The 26,254-nt window shown below is 46.4% G+C and overlaps 1 protein-coding gene across 4 annotated transcripts in view; it reads left to right on the forward strand.

Annotated features, from left to right (window-relative positions):
* Positions 1 to 16,506, forward strand: part of LOC148136818 (uncharacterized) — a 55,915-nt gene extending 39,409 nt beyond the window's left edge. For 3 of the 4 annotated variants that reach the window (XR_015754398.1, XM_087983123.1, XM_087983124.1), the window contains exon 6: positions 8,866 to 10,060. The gene's annotated coding sequence lies outside the window, so the exon portion shown is untranslated. Of the gene's footprint in view, positions 1 to 8,865; positions 10,061 to 16,265 lie in introns of those variants that run through there. The other variant, XM_087983122.1, reaches the window with a different exon arrangement.
* The last annotated feature ends 9,748 nt before the right edge of the window (positions 16,507 to 26,254 follow it).

The following is a 26,254-nucleotide window of genomic DNA, read 5'->3' on the forward strand; positions in this document are numbered from 1 at the left end:
GGATAATTGAGAAGGAAGATGGACAGGTGGGACAGTTCAGGAGGCCAGTGCCGAGTTGGAGGGTTGAATCTGTGATAAGGTGGGGGAGAGGAGATGAGGAAACCTTGATGCCGTGTGGTTGAAAGGTTCCAAGGTAGAAGATGAGGTGTTCTTCCTCCAGGCGTGGGGTGGCTTGGATTTGGGGGTGGAGGACACCCAGGACTTGCATGTCCTTGGCAGCGTGGCGGCGGAGGGGATGTAGCTGAAGTGGTCGGCCACAGGGCGGTGGGGTTGGTTGGTGCATGTGTCCCTGAAATATTCCACAAGTTGGCGTCCTGACTCCCCAGTGAAGAGGAGACCACGTTGAGAGCAAAGGACACAATAGTTGAGGTGTTTGGGTGGGCAGGGAATTCTCTGCTGGATGTGGGAGGATCCTTTGGTGCCTTGGATGGAGGTGAGGGGGAGGTGTGGGCACAGGTTTTACACCACATGCAGTGGCAAGCGAAGGTGCTGGGAGTGGAGGATGGGTTGGTGGGGAGCATGGACCTAACGAGGAAGTCACAGAGGGAATGGTCTCTGTGGAATGCTGAAAGGGGAGGGGAGGGAAATATCTCTGGTGTGGTCTGATTGTAGGTGGTGGAAATGGTGGAGGATGATGTGTTGTATCTGGGTGGAAGGTGAGGAGTGGGGGGAATCCCATCCTTGTTGGGGTTGGAAGGGTGGGGTTCAAGGGCAGTGGTGTGGGAAGGGGAGGGGATACATTGGAGGGCATTGTTGACCACATGGGAGGGGAAATTGCAGTCCTTGAAATAGGAGACCATTTGGTATGTTCTGGAGTGTTCAAGCTTCACTAGAACACTGCAGTAAGCATGAGACAGAGATGTTGGACAGGGAACAGTCTTGTGTGTTAAAGTGACAGGCAACTTGAAGCTCCGGGACCTTTTTGCAGCCACAATGTAACTCATCAGTCACCATTTTCACCACCGCCACTCAGATGCTACCAGGTTCCTGTCTCCTCCACTAACAGCTTTCCACCCTCCCACCAGATCGTTATTCACTCCTTTGTCTTTCCAAATGTTCCTGTCTCTCTTTGCGCTCTGTCCCCACCTATTATTTACTCTTTAACCCTGATCTCCTGTAGTCCAAAGATGTGCAGGTTCGGTGAATTGGCCCAGCTAAGTTTCCCGCAGTGTTCAGGGATGTGCATTAGTCCGGGGAAATGGAGAATAAAAGGGAGGAGAATGGGTCTGGGTGGGATGAACTTCAGAGGGTGGGTGTGGAATTGTTGGGCCGAAGAGCCCGTTTCCACACTGTAGGGATTCTACTTTTCCCAGCTGTCTTCGGTTCTGCTGAAGGGTCACAGAACCCGTGATGACCCTTGGTGTTTGCAGGAGGCGGAAAGGGGAGAGTGGCAGCAGAAACCGGATGAGATGTATCAGTGTAGACTGGGAGGGTTTAGTCATACTCTGTGCAGGTCGTTAATCTGAATTAGAAAATCTTGGTCCGACATTTGCAGCAAAGGGGAAAACAGCTGTGGGCCTCAGGCAGTGAGAGGTCCTGGGTTATGGCCGCCACCTTTATTTGGGGCAAGGTACAGCAAGGCGCAGGCACATGTCCTCTTTTGGGGGGGCAGGGTGATTTCAAGAGGAGTGTTTACACATCAAACACATACCAAGAGAAGTGTTCGCCTTCACTATTCACCTTGCACTGATTGTGAGCTTTGTTTTGCGAATTCATTTTCTAGGATATTAATTGAGAATAATTGAGACTGGGATCTCAAAAACAAGTTTCTACAGTCAGCGGATCTGAATATCATTGGCATTTAACTGTGGAACGAGAAAGGTTTGTTCAGTCTAGGAAAATATCACCAATAGTTTTGTCAAGCAAAAAGATGTTCAAGTTCATGGTCAGAGCACCCTTTGGGTATGTGTTCAATTCTTGGCCCTGCAGCTGTGGAAGGAGGTATTGGCCTGAGAGAGAGCATAGATTTATCCAAATGCCAGATTTAGTCCCAGTCACCCACTTCATGATGTTAACCTGTAAACTCCCGACTTCCAATTCCCTGCAAGCTTCTCATTGAATTTCCTTGTGGACTCAAATTCCAGCACCATTTCAGGTGGAACGTTCCAGATTCTGACAACCGTCTGTTCATCCAGAAACTGCTGAAGTCCATGTTGACTCTGGGGTTACAAAGGGCTGAATTGAAAGATGAGATGCTGTTCCTGAGCTCCCATTGAGATGCATTAGAACAGTACAGGAGGCTGAGGGCAGTGTAGGTGGGAGCAGACATTGAAAATGACAGGGCTGCACTGTGACGGCTGCTTGGCTCAATGAGAGTGTTTTGGAGTTGGGTGTAAACAGAGTGAGATGAGACTGGGAGAAGGTGAAGCTGAAACTCAGTTTTAGTTCAGGCCATTCAGTAATTCACGTGGTCCCAATAGGAACAGCCAATTTCTCAGAGATACCTGCGGAGTATTTAAGTTTTTAAAGTATGACATATCTGCTGAAGTAAAGATTTTTTTTATTATAATGTACATGTTTGAAGTGAAGGAAGGTTGCTCACTCGTTTAAATTTTCTTAATGGGAGTAACGAGATAAATGTCGAGAGATGTTGTGATAGGGCACCTCAGACCCGTGGTGTGGTCCTCTTGGACAATGTGGGAAATAAGGGACGCTTCCTGTGTGCCTGATGGCTATGTGTGCTGCAAGTGTGTCCATCTGCAGTTACTGGGAAACTGCTTTTCAGACCTGGAGCTGTGAGTGGACTCACTGTGGAGCGTCTGAGAATGTTATGGACAGCATGTTTAGTGAGTTAGTCACACTGCAGGTGAGGGCTACACAGGCAGAAAGGGAATGGGTGACCATCAGATCAAGTAAAAGGCTCAGGAAGGGGGTGCAGGGGTCCCCAGTGGTCATCCCCTTCTCATACAGATACTGTATCCCGCTTGGGATTCTGTAAGGGCGGGAATGGATGGGGTGGCCTCTCGGGAAATCAGCACCAGCTAGGGTCATGCCACCACAGAGAGCTCCGCTGCAAAGAGCGGAAGGAAAGAGAGGAAACACGGCTATAGTGACAGGGGATTCAATGCTCAGGGTTAGGGCGGGCACTGCTGTGACCATAGACATGAATCCAGGATGGTATGTTACCTCCATAAAGCTAGGATCCGCAATATCATGGAGCTGCTGCAGGACTTTCTGGAGCTGGAAGTTAAACAGCCCATGGTGGTGGAACACACAGATACCAACAACATCACTAAACAGAGGGATGAGGGCCTGAAAACTAGATATAGGGAGAGCAGAGATGCATTAAAATGTAGCTCCTGAAATGTAATAATGTCAGACTTACTCCCAGTGCCATGTGCTAGTGAGAGCAGGAATAAGAGGGTAGATCAGCTGGATGTGTGGCTGGGGAAATGGTGTACCAGAGAAAGGTTTAGATTCTTCAGGCACTGGGACTGTTTCTGGGTGGGTCCTATACCAGCCTGACCGGTTACCCCTGGGCAGAGCTGAGACAAATCTGATGGGGGCTTTTGCAGTTCCATTGGTGAGGTTTTAACTAGTCTGGCAGGGGGTTGGGAACTAAAGTGTCGGCTCAGATGGGTACGATTCAGGTCAGGGAATGGGAGGTAGAATATTAGTGATGTAGTCATCAGCTCAGAAAGCCAAAGAAAAGGAGGATTAAACGAGGATTGAGTCCCTCTTCAGCCATCAGTCCTGCCATCTCAGAAATGTGAGTCAACAAAATATGGAGCTTGTATACATATCTATGACTCTATGTGCTTCAGCAAAATGGTGGAAATCTGCAATAAGAACATAAATTGCTGGACATCCTCAGCAAGTCTGTCAGCATCTGAAATGGCGACAGATGCAGGAAACATTGCAGCCTTGAAGAAGTGTTAAGATGATCACACCAAGCACTACAATATCGGCTACACGCTGAGTGCCAGAACGTGGGACTAGAATACAAAGCGTTTGATGACCAGCATGAATACGATGGGGCTGGAAAGTTGATGTTTTGGGTCAGGACTATTCATCCGGACTGACAAACTGTCCTGACCCAAAACATCAACTTTCCTGCCCCTCTGATGCTGCCTGACCTGCTGCACTTCCCCAGATCAACATTGTATAAACTCTGACTCACAGCATCTGCAGCCCGTAACTATCTACACATCCCAGGACTCAGGCTGGTGACCCTCCTTTACTCTCTCTCAGTAACCAGGATAACTTTACTTGGGAAAGGGGAACAAAGGTACACACAGTACTCCAGGTGTGGTCTCACCAAGGCCCTTCCAGAAAGGGATCCCTGCTCCGGTACTCGAATCCTCTCACTAGGAAGGTTACACATCATTTACATTCTCCACTGCTTCCCACTCCTGCCTGCTTCTGAAAAGAGGGAATCTCAGAGAAACACGGAATAAAATGAGGTCAGAGTCTCTGGTATAAAACTGTTGAACACAATGCCCCCATCTTCTCCATACCGGTCATCAAGCGCACGTGCCTGGTGTAATCATCTGAACACTTCTTCCAGGCTGCAATGTTTCCTGCATCTGTCACCATTTCAGATGCTGCCAGACCTGCTGAGGATCTGCAGCACTTTTTGTTTTCTCTGTTGTAGAGTACTGAAAGGGGGAATTTGTAGTTGAGAAATTCACATTGAATTTCATGTTCAGTTTTGATAGTTACTGGATCCGTGCCGATCTGGATATCATTGGTCTTTTCATCTGGAACGAAAGGTGTGCATTCTGCCTGTGGACGAATAGCACAAATGTCAGCGTGACTGGAAAAAGTACTGAGACAGCGAAGTCCATGTTAGCGGGGACTGTGGAGAGAAATTTCATTTGGTTTTTGAAAGTCTAAAAAATCATGGCACATTTCCCAGGAACAGTTAAGCCCCAGATTGGTTTTGTATGAGGACAATTAACCATGAAACCAGAAAGACAAAAGGATTCCTGCATCATGGAAAAAGCTATGAAAATGGGATTGTTGTAACAGAGTGAATTATCGATCATGGATTGTAATCCATTGGCGTTGTCATGTCGATTCCAGCACCGTGGGGAAACACGGGAAATGTGATGGATGCAGTGGAGGTTCCAGTTATTCAACTGGAAAAGGTACAGAAGAAATTTACAAGGATGATGCCAGGTCTCAGGGGTCTGAGTTACAGGGAGAGGTTAGACAAGCGAGGACTTTTTGGTTTATAGCAGAGGAAACCGAGGGGGAATATATTAAAGAAGTGTATAAGATCATGAGAGGCATGGGTAAGGAGAGGCAGCATCGGGTAACCCCCCGCCTGTCCGATGTGCCACTCCCATTCTTATACCTTTGTGGTAATGCACTCAGTCTTTTTCCCAGGGAACTAAGGACTGGAGGGTATCAGTTTAAGGTTAGAGGAGAAAGACTAAAAGGGAACCTGAGGGGCAACTGTTCTACACAGAGGGTGGTATGTATATGGAATGAACTGCCAGTGGAAGTGGTTGAGGCAGGTCTGTTAACAACATCTAAAGGGCATTTGGACAAATACATGGATAGGAAAGGGTCAGAAGCAGATGAGTCAAGTGCATGGAAATAGGGTTAGCATGGATGGACATTCTGATCGGCATGGGCCAGTTTGGGCCAAAGTGCCTGTCTCTGCTGTAGGATTCTATAACTAAGTGCATTTGCTATTTCTCCCCCTAACTCTGTTGGTATATTGGGATGTATTCCATCAGGGCAAAGAGACTTTTTTTTTAGATTACTTAGTGTGGAAACAGGCCCTTCGGCCCAACAAGTCCACACCGACCCGCCAAAGCGTAACCCACCCATACCCCTACATTTACCCCTTTACCTAACACTACGGGCAATTTAGCATGGCCAATTCACCTGACTTGCACATCTTTGGAGTGTGGGAGGAAACCGGAGCACCCGGAGGAAACCCACGCAGACACGGGGAGAACGTGCAAACTCCACACAGTCAGTCGCCTGAGGCGGGAATTGAACCCGGGTCTCTGGCGCTGCGAGACAGCAGTGCTAACCACTGTGCCACTGTGCCGCCCACTTGTCTACCTTTAGCTCCATTAGCTTGCCCAGCTCTAACTCTTTCATGATAACTGTTGTTTCTAGGTCCTCACCTTCCTCAGTCTCCTTATCAATTCCTGGCATGGTCTTCGTATCCTCCACTGTGAAGACTGACTGCTGTGTCCTCATATTCCTGAACCCTGCTGGGTAGGAATAACTAGGTACAGAACTCTGAGAGGTCTTCTTTGAGTCTTTATTGATGAGACATGGCAGTTACCTGATAGTGTACATGCAAAACACCTCCAGGCAGCATCAGGTAACTCCCCACCTGTCCGATGTGCCACTCCCATTCGTATACCTTTGTGGTTTGTGACTTTGAATAGAGACTATCTCTCAGGATTATCTCCATGGCAACAGCAGTTAAAAAGTCTAGTTCAGTTCAGCACTTTGTGGTTAAACCACACACCCCTCCCCCCACGCCCCTTTGGCTCCCTCAAGTACCTGACATGCACTTCAGTTTCAGTGGGGCTGTCTATCAGGATTCTGATGTGGAGGAGCCGGGGTTGGGGTGGGATGGACAAAGTTAAAAACCACACAACACCAGGTTATAGTCCAACAGGTTTATTTGGAAATACAAGTTTTTGGAGTGTGCTGTGATTTTTAACTTGATCAGGATTATCTCTATGGTAACAGTTAAGTGCTCCAACAATTATAGAGGCCATATGTTCCCCACATAACAGGTTCCCCTCCAGTAGTGTAAACTGCTATTCTGTCCCTGGAGATAGCTACTCATTACATTTTATCCCGAATCCCAGCAAGCTTTCTGTTGATCTTTGAAGTTTTTCTAATCTCCTGGTTTCTCCTTGGTTTTTACCAATTTGTGTGCCTTCTATTTCAATTTGACAGACTCCATTATTTCCTTACCCACCCATGGCAGATTACTCCTTTTCCGACAGTCCTTCCTTTTCACTGATATATGTTTTTACTGAGCACTTTGAAAAATTGCTTTGATATTCCTCCACTGTCTGTCAACTGTCCCACCCTAAAGTCTTTGCTTCCAGTCTATATTAGCCAACTCCTGCCTCATCCTATTGTAGTCTCCTTTGTTTAAGCACAGGATCTTGGGATTGGATTTAATCTTCCCACTTTCCATCTGTGTTCTAAATTCAACCAGACTTCTCAGGTCTTTTATCAGATTACGAGGTGAGGCGGTGTTTTGGTTTCATTGTCAAAGACCTTGGCTTTGTAGTAAAGTATAGGATAGATATTCCCAACGGAGTATTCTGGACGCTGTGAATGTCCTACACAGTCGAAAACCGTAAATCACTGTGTCCCCTCAGTGTAAAATTGCAAAATCATTATCTCCTACTCGCTTCCTCACTATCTAAGTTTGGAACGCTAATCCACCTGAGTATCCTGCATTTTCTGAAGGTGGTGAGTTTTGGATTCAGCTTTCCAGTTTTGCCGTAAGAAGATAAGCCCTGGGCCCAGGAGAGGCAATGCAGCCCTTCGAACCAGCTCCACCATTTAATACAATGATGACTGAGCTCACCTCGCTCTCAGCTGGATTTTCCCGCCTGCCCTCTCTCACCCTTCAACTCATTGCAAATGAAACATCTGTATCTTTTCATTAAGTTTGCTCATTGCCCTGGCATCCACTGCATTTTGAATAGGAAATTCCACAGATTCAGAACGCATTGAGATAAGTACATTCTTCTTCATGAGAATAGAATAGAGTCCCTATAGTGCAGAAACAGGGTGTTCTTCCATCGAGTCCACACCAACCCTATAGTGAGCATCCCATTTAGACACATCCGTTCCCTGTAACCCTGCATTTCCTGTTGTTAATTGTCTAACTGGCACATGCGTGGACCCTGTGGGCAATTTAGTATGGCCAATCCATCAAACCTGCACATCTTTGGACTGTGGAAAGAAACCGGAGCACCCAGAGGAAACCCACGCAGACATAGGGAGACAAACTCCACACAGTCGCCTAAGGCTAGAATCAAACCCGGCTCTCTGACGCTGTGAGGCAGCAGTGCTAGCCACTGAGCCACCTCTCTTCAACTTTGCTGCCCCTTATTAACCTCCCCACCCCGCAATTGGCTGAATGTATATTCCTTACGTCAGAACTCAGGTTGTCTAAGCAGATGTCTCAGTAAAACCCAGTGACAGCCCACATGTCCTGTGTGTCTGAATATGGATCCAACACCCTCTAGCCCACAATTTTCATTCACTTTCCAGAGGCTTCATGGGGACAACAACTCCCACAATCCCTGAGGCAGGGACCACACGTGTGGGGAAACCCGGCATTGTACATATACGGAATGTGGGCGTGTTCTGGAGCATTTGTTTTGGGTAACTAGCAGAAAGCATTTCACACTGATTGGCTGGAGAAGGGACGCATCTACTTATAGTATTGATCGGTTTGGGGGGGGGGGGTCAATGTGCCATCACACCCACGTGGAACCAAGTTCCATCCCCAACTTGTTGTAACGCTGGAAATCGACCTATGGGGAACGAAGAAGGATCTGACCCATTCCCTCAGACTGAAGGTTCCTCTTCTGTCCAGGATCTGCCATCTCCCTGTCTGTTTCCTTTTATTTCATTCTGCTGTTACATTATTGACTTGCAGCAACTGAAGGGAAAGGAAGTGAACCCAGAAAGGGTGCAGAGTCTAACCAGGGGCGGGAAGTGGTGGCATGGATCTGTTTACCAGTAACTCCATGAGAATGGGGAGAGTGTACATTAGGGGGTAGCAGAGTCAGAATGGTGGGAGAGAGTAAGTGGGCTGGAGGGTTACAGCTTTGGGGGAAGAAAGGGGAAAAATATTCCAGAGAAATTAGAATTGTCTGTTCTGAATTTCTAATCTGTACATATTCCTTTATACAGGGTGCAAGATGGTGAAGATTTGCAGACTGAAATCTCAAAATCATGTGCAGATCGTGATTAAGTTAACCAGCATTTGAAGAACCAAAGATAGAGACTCACTCGGCCAAAATCATGAACACTCTCCCTCCCAGTATTGTGGGTCTCTCTGCACCAAATGGACTGTGAATGGTTCAAGACAGCAGCTCACTACCATCTTCACACGGGTAACTAGAGATGGGGTTTAAATGCTGGCTGAGCCAGTGATGCCCATATCCTGGAAATGGTTTCTATCTCTAGTTGCTGAAACGCGGTTGATGTTACTGCAGGATGATGAGGAATGCTGAGTGCATCCTCCAGGAGGCAACACCATCACATTACCCCTGCCTACACCCACACAGTAACACCGCAACGCCACTGAAACAAAAGGCAGTGAAACCAAAGGAGGACTTCGCTGAATTTACCTCGAAGAACTATATCTAAGGGGATTGGAACACAGCAGGAACAGGTGACTGAGCTGGATGGTCAGCTGGTTCCCATTGGTTAGTGGAGCAGGATTGAAAAGCCGAATAGCTGCTTCCTGCTATCTCCCAGGTATGTATATAGCCATGGAGCCCGAGTAGGAAGAAGTAGGCAGGGCAGGGATTCTCCAGGAGATTGCATCAGTTTTCAGTGAGGGAAGGTTTGATGGATTTTATTTAATATTTGTCTTTTACATTTAAAAAAAAATAAATTTGCAAACCTTGTATTCAGGTTTATCCCAGAATAAAAGTAAAAGAATCGAAACGATCTGAATATAACAGTTTTTGAAATTTCAAACGCCCTGTAAAACAAAATCCTGTCTATTCCCGGAAACCATCACTTCCCAGTTACTCAAACTCCAGGGAAATATTCCCTCCCTGACTGAACCTTTGGTTTGATTTAACTGCTTTTCAGTTCTTGTTCTGTGAGCTGTGAAGCGTTCTTTTTCCCCCCATTTCTCCGACCCAGAAATGTTATCTCACACAGCTGTGCAACCTTCCCACCATCAACATCATCATTACGCCATTTTGCTTTTTGTTACCAGCAGTAAGCCACACGTGTAACCAATTGAATATTTCCAAACAAGACCCCTTACAGGCAAAGCAAACCATTACAAGTGACAAAGTGAGAAGGGACGAAATCAAGGTAGAGTTGTAGGGAGGGGGCAGCGACAGAGATAGTGCACGTATCCCGTGCGGTGCCCACCTCTGTCTAAAGGCATTGAGAGCATTGATAACACCACATGCTCCTTCTCCAGGGACACCCTGCTGTGTCGCGTTTATCCTCAATCATAGAATAAAATCCCGACAGTGTGGAAGGAGAGCATTGGCCCATCAAATCCCTGTAATACTGCATTTCGCATGGCTGATCCACCGAGTCTACACATTCCTGGACGCCATGGGCAATGTAGCACGACTGATCCACCTAACCTGCACATCTTTTGACTGTGGGAGGAAACCAGAGGACCCACACTATCGTGGGGAGAATGTGGAAACTCCACACAGGCTGTTGACCAAGGCTGGCCTCTGACCTTGTACCTGGTGCTTTGAAGCAGAGGTGCTTCAATCCCAATATAAATCAAAACAGATGACCCCTGCACATTGTCACATTGCTGTTTGTGTTGCCTTGTGCTCAGAGAGACATCCTGAAGTTCAGAAATGGGATTATAAATTCAGTCAACTCCAGCCCAGTTAATGTGGCTAACACAAACAACAACATCAATATTCCAACAGTGTCATCATATACAAGGTCCGGTCCTGACTCTGATGAACAGTAACTGCAGAATCAGAGTCCTGCAGTGATGTGTGAACTCTACCCCACACGGAGCAGGGGGATGACCACTTCCCTGTGTGCACTCACTGGTCTCTCAGTCATGTTGAAGATGCAGCAAATCCCTTGTCACACTGAGAGGTAAACAACTCCTACCCAGTATGAACCCTCTGGTGTATCAGCAGGAGGGATGAATCACTGAAACCCTTTTCACACACTGAGCATCTGAATGGTCTTTCCCCAGATTGGGCTCACTGGGGTCTCAGCAGATCATAAGACTGGCCGAATCCTTTCCCACACGTGGAGCAGGTGAATGGCCTCTCCCCGGTGGCAACGCACTGATGTCTCTGCAGGAGAGAAATTTGAATGAATCCTTTCTAACACATGGAGCAGGTGAAGAGTCTAAATCCTCTGTGCCCTCTCTGGTGCCTCAGCAGATTGCAAGAGTGAGTAAATCCCTTCCCATACATGGGGCAGGTGACCAGCCTCTTCCCAGTGTGACTGTGTCAGTGAGTGTCCCACTGGGAGGGGTAAGTGAATTCCTTCCCACAGTCCCCACGTTTACACAACCTCACCTGGTCCCGTCATAATGGTGTCTTCCCAGATCACATGACCAGTTAAATCCTCAACCACATGCACAACACGAATGGTTTCTCTGGGCTGGGAATGCTGCTTTCCCCTTCCATATTATGTATAATGTTCGGGACCTGCGAAACTGGGTGCGTTAAATGTGATGTTAAAGCTGAGTTTCCCATCTGTGAACTCTCTCTGTGTAAAACAAGTTTATCTCCTTCATTACTACAGCTCCCAACACCAGCTCTCCCTTTAGTTCTCCTGAAATTCTAAATTTGGACTAATGCAATAATGTGGCTTTCTCTCACTTGTTTCTGAAAGTAAATTAGGATGATTTTGAATAACGACTTTACTAGCCAAACTCGTTCCTACTCTATCATATACGACTTTTAACCCATGGGATAATGTGTTACCAGCTTTGAAAATCGTTATAATGCTCTGACCACTTCTATGGAGTCTGTATAAGTTGATTCTAACAATTATCAATAGATCGTATCTAAACAGGATGCCCACACAACAGTAGGCGCTCTGACACTCAATGCCTGTAAGTTATTTTTCTTAAAGCCCCACATGTGTCTGGCAATCTGGCAATACAATTGAAGATAGTTTATACAGTAACCTTACAGTCTTAGTTGCCAATTCCAATCCATGAAGCAGTCAGTAACATTCCCCAGTGAATTGAATTCTATTAGCAGCTTTCTCCTGTCAGGAGAGATTGAGGAGCATGAAGCTGTCTTCTCTGGAGGACTGAAATATGAAACACTTGAAATGAACAAAATTCTTCAAGAGCTCAATAGGATAGATATAGGATGATGTGCACCCTGGCTGATATGTCTTGAATGAAATAAGCACTAACTGCGGTGTCTTTATCCAGCATCCCCTTTAGCTGCATAAATGTTCAAGATTTATTTGCTGCTCTAATTCCACTCTCTTATTGAATCCCATTTGTAATGTTGGTTGCCGTGCAAATTGGTAACATTTGATTCAATCTATCCTGAAACCTCTCTGTATCTGTGTCTCGCTTTTGTTCACCAAGACCCTCATTCAGTCTGACCTCTTTACAAACCCTGCCCTGATATTTCCCTAGAGGGCTCAGAAATTAAATGTCCACAGAATTGTTACTGCACAAAAGGAGGCTGATTGGCTCATCAGCTCTCCAAAAGATCACCTCACCGAATGCTATTCTTCTACCTTTACCCCATAAACCTTCCCATTCGTCCTCTTCCAATAACTGTTCTGTTCAATTCTATTCTCTTCATTATACCTGGCTCCAATTGTACTCTTTGGCAGTGCATTCCTGACCATAAACTTTCTCTGCATGAAAACACTTTGTATCATGTTACATGTGCTTCTTTTGTCAATCCCTTGACATCGGTGCCTCCTCATTATTGATTCTTTCATGAAAGAGAGCAGTTTCTCCTGGTCTACTCTCAATAGATCCCTTTTGGAGGTATCTTTACCCAGTATCCCTCGGGATGGTGAATATCATCTCTCGCGGTCACAGGAGACCAGTGCGAGACTGTTGCTTTCACTGTGCGGCTGGGTTCAGGACACCATCCAGCCTCACTGTACTCCAGCGCATACACACTGGGGAGAGACCATTCACTTGCTCTGAGTATCGGAAGCAATTCGCTCAGATATCCAGCTTGGTGAAACACCGGCAAATTCACAAGTAACCACAGCGATTGGATTTATTTTGTTTGTTCATGGGATCACGGCATCACTTGCCAGGGCAGCATTTGTCATCCATTCTGACTGCCAAGAAGATGGTCCAGGGTCAACCCCATTATTCAGGGTCTGGATTCACATGTAGGCTGGTCAAGGTCAGAATTAACACAGTTTCCGAGACCAGTGACATGAAGAGTTGATTTCTGGCCTATTACTTATGTGATGATAATGAATCATTTTTGCAGTTGAATTAAAAGTGAAAGACCAAAATGTGTTTTATTCTGATTGAGCACGTCCTCCTGTTTTCTCAGTTGTTATTGACAGTCTCATTCCCCTCGCACCAGAACCTGTTCCAGAGAGTGTTACAGAAAAGGCAGAATGGTCAGCTGCAGCTGGTCACCTGACCCCCAAAGGTTCACTCTCCACAGATGCTGCCAGACCTGCTGAAATTTTTTTTAATTTCTGATTTCCCAGCATTTGCAGATGGTTAGTTTTTCAATATTCATCTTGTCTGTTGCAGAGGAGTTTATTGATGAATTTAGAGAGTTTTGAATGGCAGAGCAGGGTTGAGGGGCTGAATGTCCACCTCCCCTTCCAGTGAAAGTTGTCCATCTGCAGCTTGTGTCAACATTTCCCCTCGCTGCTCACTTCACATCCATGTCTTACACACTGTTACTGACTGAGCAAACCTCCTGTGTTTGAGTTTAAACCTGCTAATGTTCAGTGTGCCTCTCCTGCCACCCAGGTTTAACTCTCATCGTGGAATGTTGTCCCGTATTACTGAGGGAATGCCCACAATGGACTCAGCCTGGAGTCTGTATCCCATGGGATCCACAAACCCGGTTTATTTCCTCCTTCCTCTTTCATTCTGGCTATTGAACTCTCGGTTTCAATCCAATCTCCTGTCATGCTCTTCAACATGCCCATGTGGATGGACTAGAGGAAGCTGGGATTTAATGATAGGAAGTGGGGATTAGGCGGAAGTACGAGGAGCGGTGACAGCAAAGACAGTACTCATTGTAACGGCAGAGTTTCTCCATGACCCAGTGAGTGGTGAGGCACCTGAGTTTGTGGGGGAGACAGATTCAATCAGGGATTTGGTAAGACACTCAGACATTGACCTGTCCATCTGATTGTTAACTCAGACAGAAAGAAAGATGCACATTTAGATAGCACCTTTGATGACCTGGGGAAATAAAACATGCTTCCATCCCAATGATTTCAACCACAAATCTCTGAAAACACAGGCACAAAGATTAGATTACATTACATTACATTACAGTGTGGAACCAGGCCCTTCGGCCCAACAAAGCCACACCGACCCGCCGAAGCGAAACCCACCCATACCCCTACATTTACCCCTTACCTAACACTACGGGCAATTTAGCATGGCCAATTCACCTGACCCTGCACATCTTTCTTGTACCAGGTTGTCTCTCAGTCTCCTCTTGAGAAAAGAGTTTTAAGCTGTTTAGCCTTTCCTGGTGATTATAACCTCTGTGTTCCTCTAAGATTTGTGACTGAACCTTTATTTTACTGTTCCTTGTGAGTGGTGCCAGCAGCAGAAACAGTTCCTGACCTGTGCGGGTTTCGATTGGAGTATTTGTATTTAAAAATTCATTCTCACCCTCACGTACAGTTTGAAATTGCTGTAAAACAGAAGGAAAGGATTGAGTGAGAACCCACAGAAACACAAAAGCAGCGCGTGTACCTGAGCTGAATGAAACTGGCATGAGGAAAACGTGACGATAATCACAACTAGTTAGAGTCTATGAATCCCATAGGTGCAGAAAGAGGCTATTCGATCCATCGAGCCTGCAATAAACTGCTCTCCCACCCTACCTCCATAACCTCTCATTTACCATGGCTAACCCAACCCGCTAAACCTGCACACGACAGGCCATGTTAGCACAGCCAATAGAGCAAACCTGCACATCTGTGGGAGGGTCACAGATTACATCCAAATGCTCGAAATTGTGGATGATGTCTCACGAATATTTGACTCTGATACAAATGCTCTGTTTTTAAAAATAAAAGCTGGGGCAAACTGCAACCAGAAAGATTTCCAATTATCTCTGGAGGAAGAGAATTCAAAACTCGTGCCATTGACCCAGGGAACACAGTGAAGTCACAGAGGTCTGAGAACCATCAGAAATGTAACAGGTTGTGAGCAAGGTGGGGGTGAGACAAGGACAAAAAGACAGTCTGTCACACAGGGGAGGGCAGGAGAGATTAAACAGCAGAAATGGTAGTGCCTCAAGGCCACAGGGAATAGAGTTTCTGACCTCTCTGTTACTGAATGTCTCCTCCCTCTCCAATCGATCTGGATTCCTCAGCATTTTATCACTTCAATTAAATCTCAGCTCATTCTCCTCGGAAACCATCCCCAGCCTATCCAACTTTTCCTCAGAGCAGAAATTTCCAATCGGAGAAACATTCTGATCAGTCTCCTCTGTACCCTCTCTGGTGTGATCACATCAACCCTGGAATGTGGGGATCAGAAGTGTGTGCTGTACTTTAGCCGTGGTCAAACGAGTGTTCCTGACATTTCCCGTGTCACCTCCGTGTTCTTGTGGTTGTTGCTCAGACAAGAAGTGTCCTGGATTTCCCACATAGAACTAGATGTGCACTCCATGAGGCTGGGATTCCCTACCATGTGTTTATTTGTTAACTAATCCTAAATTAACTTCAGATTAAAACAAGATTATCAGCTACCCACCAATCAACTTCTTCCATTATACTCAAGTCACCTTACTTTTGGTTAATACCTTGAAGAGAACTGTCTTCAGAACTCCAGCTGTGCTCTGACTTCATTCACAACTGGATGTGGCTGGACTGCAGATCTTCGATCTGTTCTGTTGTTTCCCGGATCGCTTCACTCTGTCTATCACTTGCTGCTTATGCAGTTAGGCACACAAGTAGTCCTCTTTGGTAACTTCATCAGGTTAACACCTCATTTTTAGGTATTCATGCTGTTTTTACTGTAAGTTTTGTTGGAGTACAATTTTACTGCTGTTGGTGGAAGGAAAGAGCTAAACTCTTACACTGTGGGCCCCATACCCAAGAAGCTACATGCAGTATCATGAACACTGAAAGGCCAAGACATGAAATACGAGCAACTCTCTACAATGATGCAGGATCACAACTGCAGCAAGGGGAGTTTAAGATCCAACCCGACATAGGAGTGTGGAAAGAAGCAGCTGATCAGATTGTCTCATTCAGAGTCACAAAGAGACTCTGTGAGATTATTGTACTGTTGGGGGTGAGGATGGAGGAGGTTGAGGAGATGGAGAGCCCTTCAAAAGAAACTAATCTGCCTGAGAGTTATGGGATTGACTTAATTGCCTTACATTTAACAGAAAGCTAATTGAAACTGTTTTTATCCCCAATAGATAACAAGGCATCAGAAACAAAGCCCAGAATACATGGTTCAGAGATGGATGTCAATAGCCCATCAACATCCAACTCTTGCAATGAATAAAGGAAAATAAAAGTCTCTACCCAGTGTGAATCTGCATGTTCAACGATGTTGTGAACATTTCCAAAACTAAGTTCTCTATATGCAAAACTTTATGAACTGCCAAAACCATTGTTCATTACTTGGTGTGAACAAGAGAAAAAAAATTCTTCAACTTGTGGTTATGAGTAAATTGACTGGCGTCTCAGCAGGATGGATGCCTGAGTGAATCCCTTCCCACCCACGCCCCCACCACCCCCACCACACACACACCCACACACAGAGAGAGCAGGTGAACAGCTTCTCCCCAGTCTGACTGGTTTGGCCAGTTTCCAGGTGGGATGGGTAAAGAATTCCCTTCTGGCATTCCCCACATTTCCAGAATCGGTCCCTAGTGTGGCAGCACTGGTGTTTTGCCATTTCAGATAAATGCTGGCAGACTGTTATACACACTGTTACACCCCCCTCCCCTCCCCCACCCCCAAACCCAGTATAAAATAGTAAACATTATCTCTTGCTGTGGAAGGACAGACTGTATTGGTCTGAGTAGGAACACTGAGCAGATTTACCTCAATGACAATTTAATCGGTGACCAGAGCAAGTTAAGCAAGTCCAAATAAAATGCATTATAGCACAGAGAGAGGCCCATCAAATCCAAGCTGGCTCTCTGTAGCAGAATCCCATATTCTCGCTCCCTATACTTCCCCCAAACTCTGCAAGTTTATTTCCCTCAGATCTGATATAACTGTTTTTATCAATTATTCATCTTCTCCTCTGCCTGCACCACCATAATAGGCAGTATGTTCTGCATATATCCAGCCAATACAGACAGCAGAAACACTGGCTCATCTCCCACTGTCTCAAAGTGGGGGTGGCGTTTTTGCCAGTTTGATGGTAAGTTTGGTGTTGGAGCGCATGGGGGTGGAGGTTTTTGTTGGTTTGATGGTGAGATTGGGGAGGCGCACTGGTAGTTTGGCGCACTGATCTTTACACCGCTGAGGCTAAACGCCAGCTCACGGACACCTCCTCCTACTGCCCCCTTGACCATGACCCAACCACCTCCCACCACCAAACCATCATCTCCCAGACCATCCATAACCTCATCACCTCAGAGGATCTCCCATCCACCGCCTCCAACCTGATAGTCCCACAACCCCGCAACGCCCGTTTCTACCTCCTGCCCAAAATCCACAAACCTGACTGCCCCGGCCGACCATTGTCTCAGCCTGCTCCTGCCCCGCCGAACTCATCTCTGCATACCTCGACACGGTCCTGTCCCCCTTAGTCCAATAACTCCCCACCTACATTTGGGACACCACCCAAGCCCTCCACCTCCTCCATGATTTTCACTTCTCCGGCCCCCAACGCCTTATCTTCACCATGGACATCCAGTTGCTATACACCTCCATCCCCCATCACGAAGGCCTTCAAGCCCTCCACTTCTTCCTTTCCCGCCGACCCAACCAGTACTGTTCCATTGATACCCTCCTTCGACTGACTGAACTGGTCCTCACTCTTAACAACTTCTCCTTCCAAACCTCCCACTTCCTCCAAACCAAAGGAGTAGCCATGGGCACCCGCAAGGGCCCCAGCTATGGCTGCCTCTTCATCAGATATGTGGAACAGTCCATCTTCCGCAGCTACACTGGCACCACCCCCCACCTTTTCCTCTGCTACATCAATGATTGTATTGGCACTACCTCGTGCTCCCACGAGGAGGTTGAACAGTTCATCCACTTTACTAACACCTTCCACCCCGACCTCAAATTCACCTGCACTGTCTCAGACTCCTCCCTCCCCTTCCTAGACCTCTCCATTTCTATCTTGGGCGAGTGATTCAACACGGACATTTACTATAAACTGACCGACTTCCACAGCTACATATATTACACCCCCTCCCACCCTGTCCCCTGTAAAAACGCCATCACATATTTCCAATTCGTTCGCCTCCGCTGCATCTGCTCCCAGGAGGACTAATTCGAATACCGAACAACTCAAATTGCCTCCTTCTTCAAAGACCGCAATTTCCCCTCCGAAGTGGTCGATGATGCTCTCCACTGCATCTCCTCCACTTCCCGCTCCTCTGCCCTTTAACCCCACCCCTCCAGTCGTCACCAGGACAGAACCCCACTGGTCCTCACCTTCCATCCCACCAACCTCCGGATACATCGTATCATTCTTCGTCATTTCTGCCATTTCCAGACAGACCCCACCACCAGGGATATATTTCCCTCTCCACTCCTATCAGCATTCAGGAGAGACCACTCCGTCCGCGACTCCCTCGTCAGATCCACACACCCCCACTAACCCAACCTCCACTCCCGGCACCTTCCCCTGCAACCACAAGAAGTGCAAAACTTGCGCCCACACCTCCCCCCTCACCTCCCTCCAAGGCCCCAATGGATCCTTCTATATCTGTCGTAAATTCACCTGCACCTCCACACACATCATTTACTGTATTCGCTGCACCCGATGTGGTCTCCTCTACAGTGGGGAGACAGGCCGCCTACTTGCAGATCTTCAGGGAACACCTCTGGGACACCCACACCAACCAACCCAACCGCCCCGTGGCAGAACACTTTAACTCCCCCTTCCACTCCGCCAATGACATGCAGATCCTTGGCCTCCTCCATCGTCACACCCTGGCCACACGACGCCTGGAGGAAGAACACCTCATCTTCCGCCTAGGCATCCTCCAACCACGAGGGATGAATGTAGATTTCTCCAGCTTCCTCATTTCCCCTCCCCCCACCTTATCTCAGTCCCAACCCTCGGATTCAGCACCGCCTTCTTGACCTGCAATCTTCTTCCCGACCTCTCCGCCCCCACCCCCTCTCCGGCCTATCACCGTCACCCTCACCTCCTTCCACCTATCGTATTCCCAGCACCCCTCCCCCAAATTCCCTCCCCCCTACCTTTTATCTCAGCCCGCTTGGAGCACTAGTATCATTCCTGCAGAAGGGCTTATGCCCAAAACTCGATTCTCCTGCTCCTCGGATGCTGCCTGGCCTGCTGTGTTTTTCCAGCACCACATTTTTCAACTCCCGCTGTCTCAAAACCTTACATCTGATCTTCATTCTTATGCTATCACCTATCGAATACAGATATTTTTGTCTGCTATATCTAGGTCTGTTGTAATCTTATACGCTCTATCAAAAATATATTCTACATCTTCACTTCAAAGAAAATAGCAATTTCTTCAAATCAATCCAGTGACAGCATTTTCTTCATTAGTGAACCACTCCAGTAAGTCTGTACTCTATACTCTGAAGATCACTCATATCCTTCATTGTTGATGTCTATTTTGTTCCACAAATCCAGACGACGCAAGTTTTCTGCACAACAGCAGTAGCTTTATTATTGGACAGCCGGAGAGAGTTTCAAAGCATCTCTAAAGTAGCTGAGTGTCTACTTGCAGAGGCTGTTCTTCCTGAATCTCTGCCTTACCCACAGAGACAGTATATTTAATAGGAATTAGACAAAGGCATATCAGTCACATGGGCGATTGTCAACAGATAGTTTAAAGTAGGTAATTATGACCTTACAAAGCTTGATGAATGACGATGTCCTGTGATAACGTGTGATGGATTACAGAAACTGATTATCGTATTGTTCATGTTTATGTCTTGATGGGAAGAGATTAAGGCAGAAGGGTTCTTCCTTCAGTTAATGGGGGATTCACTTATCTATGCTCATATGGAGGGGAGGTAAGATAATGGGACTGGGAGGCAGTTTAACAGGCTTGTGCCCAGGACTCTCAGTCTTGTCTGGCAAGGGCAAATTAGTCTGTCTGGGGTTATGGTGGTATCCACATGTCCTGAAAGAGAAGCAAATTATGGAACTGGCCCCTCTGTGGTATTTTAACTTCCTCATTCTGATTAGGAATTTGTTGACCAGAATTGGATGCAATGATTGATTGCGACCTAACTAGAGCTTTGTTAAGGGTTAGCATCTTTTCCGTGTACAAAGTTAAAAATCACACAACACCAGGTTATAGTCCAACAGGTTTAATTGGAAGCATAATAGTTTTCGGAGCGACGCTCCTTCATCAGGTGATTGTGGAGGGCTCCTGATGAAGGACCGTCACTCTGAAAGCTAGTGTGCTTCCAATTAAACATTTTGGACTATAACCTGGTGGTGTGTGATTTTTAAATTTGTACACCCCAGTCCAACACAGGCATCTCCAATTCACAACTTTTCCGTGAGTTTGTTATCATTCCCCGTATTAATGAAGCCGAGCATCCCATATGTTTTCCTCAAAACAATTTATGTTCTCTTCCCGTTAATGAGTTGTACACTTTGTTCCCCATTCCTGCTGTCCTGCTCTCTGTATCTGTGCCATTCAAATTATATATTCCCTTTCTACATTACTTCTCTCAAAATGCATCAAATGTATGTTCTAAAGAAGAAACATATTCCATTCAAAATATTCTCTCGCTCCACACATTCTACCCCCTAGAAAACAGAACAGCACAGCACAGGAATAATCGGCCCACCATGTCTGTGCAGATCATGATGCTATTCCAAACTAATTCAATCTCCCTGTATATGATCCATATCCCTGACAACCCATGCCTGCTTATGTGTCTGTCCAAATGCCTCTTGAACGTTGTGATTGTTTCTGCTTTTACCATCTCTCAGGCAAGTACATTCTAGTCACTGACCACCTTCTGCTCAAGAAACTTGTCTGACACAGCTTCCTTTAAACTTGCAAAGATGTTGTTGGAAATGCTCAGCAGGTCATACAGCATCTGTGAAGAAAACTCAGTTAATGTTTCGGTTCTGGTCACCCTTCAACAGAAACGTTAACTCTGATTTCTCTTCACAGGTGCTGATAGAACTGCTGAGGTTTTTTCCAGAAACTTCTGTTTTTGTTTCTGGTTTACAGCATCTGCTGTTCTTTCGGTGTTCATTTCCTTTGAACTTCCCCCTCTCCCTTTAAATCTATGGCCTCTAGAATTTATCATTTCCACCATGGAAAAAGATTCAGATTATTCACTCTGTCTGTGCCTCTCGGATTATTCCGCAGCCACTGACTTTCCAAAGACAGCAATTCAAGATTTTCCAATCTCTCCCAATCCAGGCAACATCCTGGTAAACCTGTTTCCACCCTCTCCAAAGCCTCCACATCCTCCTTATAATGTGGTGATCCAAACAGCACAAAATCCTCCAAAGGTGGCCTAATGACAGTTTTATATTCACTCCCCTGACAGAAGAAAGCTTTATTCCTGATGAAGGGCTCTTGCCTGAAATGTTGATTTTCCAGCTCCTCGGATGCTGCCTGAACTGCTGTGCTCTTCCAGCACCACTAATCCAGGAGAAGGCAAGCCTGCCATCCAGCTCCTTCACCACATTCAGGGAGCCGAGAACTTGCACCTGAAGATCCCTCTGTATATCAATGCTGCTCAGGGCCCTTCCGTTTAGTGCATACATTCCTCTTACAATGAGCCTCCCAAAATGTATCACCTCACACTTATCTGAATTAAAATCTGTCTGCAATTTCTCCACATAACCTTCCAACTGCCCTCTTCCTTGCTGTATCCTTTCACAACATTCTTCATGATTCACAACTTCGTGAGTTTGTACAATCTACAAACTTGCTAATTAAATCGTTTACATTTTCAAAGTAATCATTTATATATTACAAACAACAGATGTCCCAGTTCTGATCCTTGTGGACCAGCACTAGCCACAGACCTCCAGCCAGCAACTTGCCCCAGCACAACTGTTGTTGGGAGAAAAATCAAAGAGGAGCCTTCAGTTCTGTGCTGTGCAGCACGACCGACGTTTATTCAGAGCTCCTTACTAACGCATGATGGGAGAGGTCCATCTCTGGCTCCCCCAGCCAAGTCCAGCGTTTTGCTGCATTTCTTTCATACGTTCCGGTAATATATCCCCCCTGACCCAATCTCCTGGGTTTGGGATGTCAGCTTGGAGGTTTCTCTGCTCCCTTTTCCAGTTTCTGATTCTCTACCGTTCTGCAACTTCACCTCTCAGTTCATGCAGTTGCTTAGCCAGTTCTTTCACAAATTGTTTAACCCTATCCTTACCATTGCACATCTCGTGCCCTCCCACTGCCACACCCTCTGGCAGCTGCATAGTCCATACAGTCACTAATTCAAAGGTGAACAGCCCCGTTCCCTTTGCTGGGGTTGGCTTCAGTTTCATTGGGATGATGGGGAGTACTCTAACCCATTCCTGTCTGTCTCTGTCAGGGCCTTAGTCAGACTAGCTGTCAATGTCTGCTTCATTCCTTCTGCTGTACCTGAGCTCTGGGGTGGTGTGGGAGATGGGATTTCTGTTCAGTATCAAACAGGGCACATATGTGTTTAACTACGTGTCCCTTGGTCAGAATCTGCAGGGGAATGCTTGCACCCACTGTGTAAACCTATTTATTAAGACCCAGCAGGATTTCCTTCCCCGGGTTTGGGATGGAGGTGTATGTAAAATCCATCTGTAATTATTCCCATGTGCTTCTGGGTCTCAGCTGCTCGATCCACTTTACCCTGATTGCTTTCTCTGGCTCACACAGTGTACAGACTACACACCTTCGACAAAACCTCTCCCTGTTCCAGGCCACCCCGATAGTGGGTCATCTGATATTGCATGATATCCTGCCCAATATGGTTCAGCCCATGTTATGTTTTTAATAATGTTTGTCTTATACAGTGTAGTGGCACTGCTGGATCATCCAGACTCTGTCGTGTCCTATTATTGCCCCACCCTTTTCCTGTTCCTGTTTCTCCAGTTGTGTGACTGTTTCTAAGAATGTCTTTAAACTTTCCTTTCTTGCTTCTGTAGCTAGTGTGACTGCCACTTCCCCAAATGTCTGCACGGTTTCAGTCAGTATTCTACCTGACTCACCCACATACTCACTGCTCTGTTGGTGTGGAGTTTCTACTTTTGTGAGATCTAATCTTCATCATTGTTGCCTCACTGGGAAATTTAGCTGTTTCCACTAACTCTCTGACCTGTTCCTCATGTTCAATGTGGCCCCCAGAGGATGATGTCCCCTCACCGAGCCCAGGCCAACACATGGTCATGAACAATGTCAAAGGCATGCTGTGTACATGTTTCCTCCCTGACCCTGGCTAATGCCAGTGCTTCTTTCAGGGCTTTCGATGGCTCTGCCAATTCTGAATATTACGTACAAAATTCCCACAGTAGTTAAACAATCCTAAGGTTTGCCTTACGCCCTTCACGGTGTGCGGGTGGACAGTTTTAATATCATAGTTTTTGGTTCTGCTGGGACTGTCCGCTCACGCTTCATGATTTGATCTCCCCAGTATGATATCCCTACCTTCCCAGTTGCACTCTCTGTGAATTAATTTTAAGCCCGGCCTGGATGACCTGACCCAATACTCTGTTTAATATCCAGAGATGTTCTATCTCACCGACTGAGGTGATAAGGTGTTGGTAAGATCAATTTGACTAACTCCATCAGCCATTTACCGGTGGGATATACTGGAATATTGTGGGATCCCTGAGGTAACTGGATCAGGGTGTTCTGTTTCCTCAGACAGCTATCCGGCTTCTGTCAATTAGTAAGGGATACTGTCAGTCTGACGATTCTCTGCTGCTCTCAATCTGTCACTGTCACAATTACAACCTCCTCAGCCCCAGCTTTAATGGGATCCTGTTTGTGTGGGGAGTGAGAGGGTCCTCGATCTTTACAGGATCTACAGATAATAACCCACATTCCTGTTTGGGTTACCCACACCGCTGAGTGGTCCTAGCTGTAACTCCCAAGATTCCCTGACTGTCCTACTCTCCCTGCAATTCAGCTACTTTGGTGATGTCGCCTCTTATTTTCTTCCTGTCCCATTACTGGCTGGAGCGTCCCTATGTTATAGTCCAGGTCTCTACATCAATAGTTGCTCCTAATTGTTCTAAAATGGCAACTACCAGAATGGTCCTTTCCTCAGTTTCACACTCCCATTTTGTCATATTCCTGATCTACATCGGGACAGGTTCCTCCAGCTTCATCCAGCTTCCTCAGTTCCCACTCCGACTGCTCTCATTTTAGTAATTGAGAGGGTGAGGGGTAAATCCATATCGGTAACTGATATAGATGCTCCTGTGTTAACATCATGTGTTGCTGGAGCCCTAACAGCGTGTCAATAAATATTCATGGGCTATGCATGTGCACACGTGGACACAGGCCACACACAATGTGAGCACATATCTCCCTCTCTCTGCCTACGTTCCTTGTCTATATGCCCTTTTCTGCTTCCCTTGCAACATTGTGAGTCTGGTTCCTCTCCCTGTACTGCAGCTATTCCCTTGTGTTTCTGAGTTTGCCTCAGCTCTCATGGCCCAATTCAGAATTTGTTTAGAATTATCTCCCACTGGGAGTCTCATGTTTATAATTACAGTTACATGGGGTCCCATGTCATCTTTTAAATACATCAAACAAACTTCATCATCACAGGTTGACGTTTGGTATTCCCCCGTGATCCTTATACACCTCAAGCTTCCTCTCTGCATGATCCTCGATATTACCCCTGGGCCCTGAGTCACTAAGGTTATTTTTGCCCATTCAGCCTGTCCCCTCCCCAGTGTGTCCCTGTAATATCTGTAAATGCTGGGAGCCACTGATCGGCTGTGCACTGGGGGGAACCGGCTCACACCCCCACCCTCTCATTGCAGCGACAGATTCTGCTGTACACGTCAGGGCAGCTTGGCCTGCAAGGTTTTGGCCTGACATCCTCATCAGTGAGATTGCTTACTTCAATTAATTCATCCATATTTTCCCAATAAGACCCATGATAACAATTTCTCTATCAGGCTGGGTGTTCATTCACCAACATCTATCATTCAGCCAGGTAAACAGTTCAGGTTTAGTTTCTGTCAGTTCCCTTTGTTGCCCCCTCCTGTCTGTCCAAGTTTGAGTTTTGATGCCAGGTGGTGCCATAGACACGGCCTTCTGGACTTTACAGGGCGGTGGGTCATCCCACCCAATGCCGGCCCTCTCTCTATACATAGAGTCATAGAGACATAGAGATGTCCAGCATGGAAACAGACCCTTGGGTCCAACTCGTCTCTGCCGACCAGATATCCCTACCCAATCAAGTCCCACCAAACCTTTCCTATTCATATACCCATCCAAATGCATTTTAAATGTTGCAATTGTATCAGCTTCCACCACTTCCTCTGCCAGCTCATTCCATACACATACCACCCTCTGCATGAAAAAGTAGCCCCTTAGGTCTCTTTTATATCTTTCCCCTCTCACCCTAAACCTATGCCCTATAGTTCTGGACTCCCCAACCCCAGGGAAAAGACTTTGCCTATTTATCCTATCCATGCCCCTCAAAACTTTGTAAACCTCTATCAGGTCAACCCTCAGCCTCCGACACTCCAGGAAACACAGCCCCAGCCTGTTCAGCCTCTCCCTATAGCTCAAATCCTCCAACCGTGCAACATCCTTGTAAATCGTTTCTGAACCCTTTCAAGTTTCATAACATTTTTCCGATAGGAAGGAGACCAGAATCGCACGCAATATTCCAACAGTGGCCTAACCAATGTCCTGTACAACCGCAACATGACCTCCCAACCCCTGTAATCAATACTCTGACCAAGAAAGGAAAGCGTACCAAAAGCCTTCTTCACTATCCTATCTACCTGCAACTCCACTTTCGAGGAGCTATGAACCTGCACACCAACGTCTCTTTGTGCAGCAACTCTCCCTAGGACCTTATCATTAAGTGAATAAGTCCTGCTCAGAATTGCTTTCCCAAAATGCAGCACCTCGCATTTATCTGAATTAAACTCCATCAACAATTCTCAGCCCATTGGCCCATATCCTGCTGTAATCTGAGGTAACCTTCTTCGCTCTCCATTACACCTCCAATGTTGCTCTTATCTGCAAACTTAGTAATTGTACCTCTTATGCTCGCACCCAAATCATTTATGTAAATAACA

Source organism: Chiloscyllium plagiosum, unplaced genomic scaffold (genome assembly GCF_037043375.1).
Source record: "Chiloscyllium plagiosum isolate Xiang-an unplaced genomic scaffold, Cpla_swu_hap1 HiC_scaffold_45, whole genome shotgun sequence".
Classification (NCBI taxonomy): Eukaryota; Metazoa; Chordata; class Chondrichthyes; order Orectolobiformes; family Hemiscylliidae; genus Chiloscyllium; species Chiloscyllium plagiosum.